This window comes from Pinus tabuliformis, chromosome 8, assembly GCF_031772625.1.
Source record: "Pinus tabuliformis cultivar Carrire ecotype Pingquan chromosome 8, CPIR1, whole genome shotgun sequence".
Lineage (NCBI taxonomy): Eukaryota > Viridiplantae > Streptophyta > Pinopsida > Pinales > Pinaceae > Pinus > Pinus tabuliformis.
Window position 1 is genome coordinate 1,253,521,321 of NC_142294.1, and position 8,110 is coordinate 1,253,529,430.

Here is an 8,110-nt window from a genome sequence, read left to right on the forward strand (position 1 = left end):
AAGGGAGTCAAGAAACCGTGACCACAAGGAAGACCAAAGTAGATATTTCAACTTGAAGTGAATAGACAATATATGGTGGGAGGATTTGAGAAATGTTAATAACATTAGGGAGAAGGAAGTGTCATGAAGAAAATTTGAGAAATATTTCCAAGAGAAGTATTTTTTTGAGAGGTAATATGATAGAAAAGTTAAAGAATTCCACAAGCATAAGCTAGGATTGATCACTGTTGATGAGTACACTAATATATTTTTGGAGCTATTAAGGTATGTGGCATATATCAGATATGAGAAAGTGGAGATTCAAAGGCACATCAGTGGTTAAAACTATGGTTAAAATATTTATTTGGTATTCTATATATTCCATATAGCATTCAAAAATACAATTTAAATAATGAAAATTGCACATAGTATTATATGCTCTATGTAGCATTCAAAAATACAATTTAAACAATGAAAATTACACATTGTATTTGCAGTCCAAATAAATTTTCACGCAAAAAAAATTGATCGCTCTTCACTCATATTAAATCCTTATTTAAGATGGATCTATAATCAATCTATGCTGGTAATTTTTTATCATCAATATTAATACAATAACACTAATAAATTACAAATTATAGATTAATTGATTTTTCAAAAACCAAATTTTTTTTCCCGTTCCTAATAATATATAATTCAGCACATACATAATCCAGATATTATAGATTCTAGATTCTAAATAGCCGGTGCAAAAACAATCTGTGTTTGTTCTCCATCTTAGCGAAAACAGTCGAACGAAACACAGAGTTATAGATTAATTGATTATCCTGAAGTTCAATCTCCAATAAAATTCAAATTTAAACCCTATGAAGGTAAATTAAGCTATTTTTAAATGAGATAAAAACACCTCCCGATAAAACCATTCTCGATGGGCAGATCGCTATTTTGAAATGAGATCGAAAACTCCCCATAAAAACATTTTCGATGGGGAGTTCGCTCTTCCATCGACCTTAGAATCGACCCAATCACTTTAATTAGTGTTCCAATGCTGTTAAGCCCAACGGTATTCAACGGTACTGATTGGAGGATGTCATTCTTGCTGCCTCGAATCAACGGAAGTATATGTAATCGTACTTGCGGGTGTATAGTATGTATTAATATTACCAACAGGCGAGATATTCCAGCTCTGAGGAGCATTTGGTGAGGGAGTTGGTGTGGGCAACCTTCTCGTTCCATAAAACTCTACCAGTTGACTACAAATATCTTCAAGCTGAGGAATAGACGTATCGAACTCTAACCACCATGGGTTCTCTGTATCCAATGGCAACTGGACATGGAGACACCTGGATGCCATATAGAAGGCCGCACCAGCGACCTGGCGGGGATTGAACTGGAGACATACCGTCGTCATCAATCCATCATTCACAAAGTTCCAAGAAACCTGTGTAAACTGAGAATTCCATTGGCTAGCTTTGAACTTTTCGAGGGCAGAGGCGAGGTGTTTGTAAGGGGTTTCGATCTCGAGATCAAAGTTGAGCGTGCTGAGAACAAAATGCTCGCCTTTTATGAGTAATTGTTGCCTTTGCTCGAAGAATTGTGGGTCTTTTATGAGTTGCGCAGTGGCTGGGTCTGCGTTTTCATGGAGGACTTCGTAAGAAAGCAGAGTCAGCTCTTTGATTAATTTCGGTCGCGCCTCCGTGAGTTTGTTGGCGAGGAGAAGGCAGCTGGTTGCGATTGTGTATCTGTCGTTGCGGCTGTGAGATTGGCGGAGATAGAATCGGTGGCACAGTATGATTGCCGTTGCGATGGTCACCTGGGGCAGCTGTAATTCCATGCCCAGACGTTTGATAAAAGAGCAGTACGATTTCCTGAGGCGATCTTCTTGCTTTGCGCCTATTCCATCGATTCTGGAAGGGCTACATTCTTCAATTTGGGATCTGGTGAAATACCATCCCTCGCCCGGGCCATCGATTCCGAAAGGGCTGGAATCGTCGAATTGGGACGTGGTGAAATACCATCCATTATGCAGTTCCTGAGAGCCGGGGGGGCATTTTTGCATGATTGACTTTTGACACGGCCACGTGCAAACGGATGATGAGATGTGATATAGTGGTGCTGGTTAGTGGGATGCAGAGGATCATCTATATAGGGGAGCCGATGAGTCGTGGTCAACAAACCGACGACTTGATAAATTTAATTGGTATAAATAACTAAGAATGAAAAGTTTTAAAAAATCGAAAGTATGCAATTTCCATTGTTAAATTTTTTTTAAACCATGGAAATTTTCAACTGTGGTAAAAATTGGTGTATAGAAGAGGTTTAACTTTCTTTAATAAAGTAAGGGATGATATAGGGGCAGCATCGAATGTATGATTGCATATCATTGAAGGTGATTATGAAAGGCTCTATGGCCATAACCTATCATAGTAAGGTGAATTATGAAAGGATCTATGTCCATAACTTCTTTTATGAAAGGATTTATGTCCATAACTTTTTTTTGTATGGGGTCAATGTGGTTGAGGCATAAAATGATTAATCAGGATTTTTATAGACAATGAGGTTACCCATTCTAAGTTTAATAGAATTAACTATAGACTTTGGCATATACACTGGTCTTCATAGCGATGTGATGTAGGAGGCCTCATTTATGCCATTGAGACTCACTACAAATTATTTATTGTGTTTAGACTTGCGAATTGTAAGTGGATTGAATAAGTGCATAATTGGGTTAGCCTCGGTGTGCTAAGTGCTTAGTGGGCAGAGATTTTTCCTAATTGGGCATAGGATCAACGTTTGGAATTTAACACTACATGCAAGTCCAATAAGGTGGCAAATGCTTTGAGATTGGTTGCTTCAATGTGGAATTACTAGGATCCAAGTAATTTCCGATAGATTCTACGATAATGTTAGGCAAGGAATTTTCATTATTAACTAACTGTTTCAAAAATTTATTTGTTCTGTTTGATTCGTTAAATTTTGTTGAGGATCTTTAGCTCTTGTGGGATGGCATTACCTTGCATTCCTTTTCTCTAGCTCGTAGAAGTGGAACTCTACTAGGTCTGGTGGACTACATTCTTTCTCCGCTGTGAAGGTTTGAACCTAAAGTGGTAGGTTGCAGTTCCTTTGCTCACGCTAGTAGAAATAATGACTTTGGAGAAGATTACAGGAGTTGGAAGTTAGGAGACAGAATGTGGAGAGACCCCACAGAAATGGTAGGTAGTAGCAATGGTGTTGGGAGAATGAATTGTGGCTTTTTGGATGCAGTCACTCAACTAAAGCATAAATTGATGTGTTTCAAGTGGATTTACTAGTATTAAATTTGAAGTTAAAGTACCAAAATTTGTCCATGGCACAAGTGTTGAAGGAAATCTAGTCTCTAAAAGAAAAAAATATTAAGGAAAGATGATAAGGTGGAGACCTTATGTAGCCAACTAATGGATCTCGAGGGCCAATTTAATCTACCGAAAAACTAGCTTAGCAAGAGAGACAATATAGCTTGGGCTCAAGAAGAGCAGTGCCTCGACCTAAATAGGCAGGAAATTGTGGAGAAATATAAATGTGACTAAAGTATGTTTCCCCACAAATTTTTCTTTTTGCTCAATCGTTTTTGTCATATATATCTTGAAGAATTTTTTAAATTTGATATAATATGTAATTTAGTAAGTACGCCATTAGAACTCTTTACCCTTATGGACTTACAGGAGGATGCTCATATTATAAACTTTCTTGTGTATATGTTGTGATCGAGCTCCCTATGATTTTACTCAAATTTCGAGCACGAGCACTCGTTTCATGCGAAATTTAAGTTTGCATCCAAGAAATATCCATGTTGCATACTTTCAATGAACTCTACTACACAAAAAATGTGAAACAGATGAAAAACATAATTGCATCCAAGAATTACCCATGTTGCATAACTTTTTTTAATTGTAATAGACCTACTACACGAAAAATGTGAAATACATGAAAAAAATTGATTTCACATTTTTTCATGTAATAGGGTCCACCAAAAGTCTGCAACATAGGTACTCCTTGGATGTAAAATTAAATTATGCATCTAACAAGTACTCTCGCTTGAAATTTGAGTAAAATCGTTAAGAGATAAGTTGAAAATACAAATAGAAAAAGTAGTTTTTTTTTTAATTTTTTATCTTTTCACCTTTTTTATCCCAAAATTAGTGAATTATCTCACATGGTTGACATCATCATATTAAATCTTATTGGTTCTTTAAATTTATTTTGGTTGTATATTTTTGTTTCGATATCCATTTTTTATCTAAAAATTTCTTTGATATATGTTTACCTTCCATACTAATTTAACTAATAAAATACTAAATATTTTATTATCCTTTAAATTTTTGAAGCTTTATAATTTAGTATAGATTGTTTCAAATGTATCCACCCAAAAGTTGATTAAGTAATTTGCGAAACCATGCCAAAGTTATCATCTATGTTATCAATTTGATGGCATTTACTTCAATGTTATTCATGAATATGAAGAAGTACGTAAATAAATATTCCATGGGTATGTGTTGGAGAGATTATAACATTAATTATATTTCATTTGTATTAATATTAATTTATTGGGTTTTTAATAAATTAATAAAGATTTAATAAGATATTATTTTAATATATATAGATATATTAAGACAGATCAATTTTATTTTGAAAAATTTTAAGAAAAAGAAATTACATTTTAATTTCTTTTTAAGATCCATGATGCACTTAACAAAAATGGATTTAGAATGAATCTTATATTAATGTTTACATAGACAATTTTCATTTATATAATAGTTAAATATATAAATATATATAGGAATAATCAACCACTGCATTAAATAGAAACACATTGTGTTTACTTATATACACATGCATTAGAGTAAATCTTTATGTTATGATCTTGTAAATGCCGTGCACCAAGAAATTTACCTTTTATTATTTCTTAGTATAGGATAGAATTAGATTCAAGATGAATCTTGTATTTAGGTATGAAGCTATCCATGTATAAAATTTTCATTGGGTAGTTAGGCTTGTAAGAGAAACCAATTCATATGTTAATGAGATGCCCTCTTTTTTTAGGTTAATATTTATTTTTAATTATTTTTTAACTTTTAAATGTCAAATTAATATTAATTTTGGAATTGCAATAGGTTAATGAGGGTATTATTTAATTATAATACATTTTAGGGTTTTTGGTTAGAATTTGACAAAACAATTATTGTTTAAGTTATGATTTTTAACTTTTTAAAATGAGTTTGTGACTCCACATGTGAATTGATCATCTTAAAAAGTCATTGAATCACTTAAATTATGGAGAGTTCACAACTAAAATTTGTAATTCCAACAAATCTATGTTAGATTATGAACAAATTAGATTAAAAAAATATACCTAGATCAAATTATAATAAAAAACACCCCACATTAGCAATCATCTTTAATCTAATTAAATCTTTAATTATGTCAACAACAAGGTAATACCAATCTTAGAATGGTTTGTTATGTTAAGGTCCACTCATAGATTGGTGAGACTATATCATTATATGAGAAAGCATTTCATACCAAAATCGTTAATGTCGTATGAGGTATTAAGCCCATTTCAATGAAAAAGAGGGTTTCTTTTGCCAAAATAAATGTTGAAAAATAGTGAGGGGGCTCTTATGGGCACAATTTGTTTCTTAATTGGCACCCATTCAAATGAAGAATGAAAGGCTTTTAACAACGGTTGAAATGAGTAAAGGTGAGTCTTATTATTATGATTTATTTCAAGATATTGATCCTTCTCCAGGAAAAATAGAGAACTTTTATAAATTAGAGACAGGGAGAACTTTTATAAATTAGAGACATGAGACTTACTAGCACAAAATGTTTCAAGGTATTAATCCATTCCAATAAAAATAAGCTTTTTTATTTTAAAAAATGAAAATAGTGGAGATGAGTCTTAGTAGCAACATTTTTCTTTGTATTTATATTTATATTTTTTTTAAATTAAATTTTATTAGATCACAAAAAAACAAGTTATAATAAAAGGCTATAAATACTGAGAAACTCATCAAAAATTTTGGTGTTACACTCTACAATTGTTCATGGGCTTTTCTTTTTCCCCTATCTTCTATGTACATCAACCCAATTTTTGGACAGTTGGCATTGCCTGGATGGTTAGTGGCCTAGTGAAGATATTTGTAAGTGTGTTGGCATTGATGTCAACAGTCCTGCTTGGGAGATGTGTTGGGCACTTGGCATTGCCTAACCTAACTATTGGTAGGAGCATTGCCTAACTATTTGCAGGAGTGTTGGCATTGATGTCAACCAGACTAGCTTGGATGCTTGTTGCAACAGATGTTGGCAGTGATGGCCCAAGAGGAATCTCATGGTAGTTGTAGGCTTCATGTAGAAAATCAATGCCAACACTACAGTGATGGCCTAGGAGGAATCTCATGGTAGCTACAGGCTTCATGTAGAAAATCATCACAATAGAAATCTTATTGGAGAAGCCATAAAATGATGATTACAGTGATGGACCATATGGAAGTCCATGATAGATGCAGACTTCATGCAAAGGACCACCATGGTGGGTGTGATTTCAGTTGTCTGGAGAACGAAGGAGCAAAAGAGCGGAAGAGAGTTTGGAGCCATATTAGAGGCAGTATATGGACTCAAAGCCTACATCAGACCCTCTCCATTGGAAATTTCTCTGGAAGAGATTTCCAACGATATGCAGAAGTCCAGAAATGGATTCCTGGTTCAAAAGTTATGGCCTGTTGAAGTTCAGGGATTTGAAGCCTTAGGAAGGAAGGAATATCGACATATTGAATATCGATGATCCAACATATTAGAGATCGGAAGATAGAAGGCCAACATATTGGCACACTAGTGATTGAATACCAGCATATCGGCGCATCAGCAATCAGAGACCAGCATATTAGCAATCAGAGGTCACCATATTGGTGCATCAGGAGTTTGGAACCTCGGAGATCAGTGGTCTAACATATCGGAATACCAGAGATCGACAGACCAACATATCGATGTATCGACAATCGGAGAATCAGAACTTTGAATGTGTAAACCTTTTAAAAGTTGTGATGTGGGTGAAGCAACAATAGCATTAAAAGCCGTCGGGAACACCGATAAAGGATTAACAAAGGATTTCATTGCAAAACCAAAGGTGGGTGAGCCCTTTTCTCTCTCCTCTAGCAAGACACATGGTAAAATATGATTGCCTCCAATAAGGACACATGGCACCATGTGATTAGCTCTGATAAGAACACATGGAAGGATATGATTGGCTCTGATAAGGTACAATGGTAGCTTATGTCAGCATGACGTGGTAGTATGGAATGACATGTGGTAGGTAGTTTTGGTGGTTTGAGGGGGCCTAAGGGGACAAATCTGGGTGACACATGTCCCCATTCATGAGGTGCCATGTAAAATGATGACGTCATATCGGAGATCACATACCAGAGGTTGAGGATGTTGGCACTTTGTAACACTTGATACTTGAAAAAGTTACAATGAAAGGGGATGTGATGTGTTGGCACTTGGTCGAGGAAACTAACAAATCCAAGGGCGTAGAGCAAGGCTCAGCACCTAAGTATTGTGGAGCATATCAGAGGTTGAAGATTTCATAACTCTACTTTAAATTAGTTTTGGATAAAGTTACGATATGTTAATCTTCCGATGTTGTTGTTGCTTGGTTGTGGAGCCTAGAAAACCAAGGGCAAAGAGCAATAACATGAGGAGAAAGGCCCTCAATAGCATGCTAAAGGAATTATCACCTAAGTGCTATACCAACGGTCATTGGAAGCGTTCATATGGTGGAGATGTGATAAAGAGCTAAGTAGAAGGGGCTAAAGGCCAATCATAATATTGTAATATCGTAACATCTTCTTAATAGAGTTACGAGATGTTTGGGCTCCAAAATTACACTGCGGTGTAAAAGCTTTGATATAGAAACACAGAGGAGTATTGAAGGTTGTATGAGTCGGAGCCTGAAGGATAAATGAGCGCAGAGGAGTTGGTCGTTGTAATAAATGACAAATGTCAAAGATCATTGGGTCAAGGCGGCAAGGACCACGATCTTCGAGAAAGAGTGTTGGGTTTGCCTTGAGGTGAGACAAGTTATTCCTATGCTCTG

General features: G+C 35.2%; 1 pseudogene; it reads right to left on the minus strand.

The window, feature by feature from the left end:
• Positions 1–1,069: 1,069 nt before the first annotated feature.
• On the minus strand, positions 1,070–2,038 carry LOC149239924 (cyclin-T1-4 pseudogene; annotated as a pseudogene).
• Between the last annotated feature and the right edge of the window lie 6,072 nt (positions 2,039–8,110).